This window comes from Octopus bimaculoides, chromosome 14 (assembly GCF_001194135.2).
Source record: "Octopus bimaculoides isolate UCB-OBI-ISO-001 chromosome 14, ASM119413v2, whole genome shotgun sequence".
NCBI lineage: Eukaryota > Metazoa > Mollusca > Cephalopoda > Octopoda > Octopodidae > Octopus > Octopus bimaculoides.
This window is the reverse complement of record NC_068994.1, coordinates 13,573,273-13,573,886: the sequence shown is the minus strand read 5'-3', so window position 1 is coordinate 13,573,886 and position 614 is coordinate 13,573,273.

The following is a 614-nucleotide window of genomic DNA, read 5'->3' as shown; positions in this document are numbered from 1 at the left end:
AAAACGAGAGTAAAATACCCAGGAGGTAATGGTTTTTATTTATTTATTTATTTAGTCGCCTCACCGAGCTTTTTTTGTTTCTTTTTCACCCCCACCTTATTATTATTATTATTATTATTATTATTATAGTTCTCTTTTCGTTCGTACTTTATTTCTTTGTTGAAATTTCGACGACGCGGGTGTAGTTAAGTATTTCGAGGAAGGCAGAGTACGTTCTTACACACTCAACCTAAACAAAGTTACATTGTTGAACACATGCGCGCACACAGAAACACAGAAACATACGGAGTAGTTAGACAGACAGACAGAGAGAAAGAAAGGCCGGGTGAAAGAATGTGTCTGTATGCCAGTTATACGTACATACATACATACATACATACATACATACATATACATATATATACACGAACTAGTCTACATTTAAAGGTTTGAGGCGCTGCTCATACTAGTACCATAGGCTGCGTTAAAGGCAGTTTATAAATTTTAACACCTGAAAGTTTACAACAAGCCGACAGCAGTTGGAGGAGCTCCGCAAAATTTGCTGCCGACGTATGTATTTATGTATGTATGTATGTATGTATGTATGTATGTATGTATATATATATATATATATA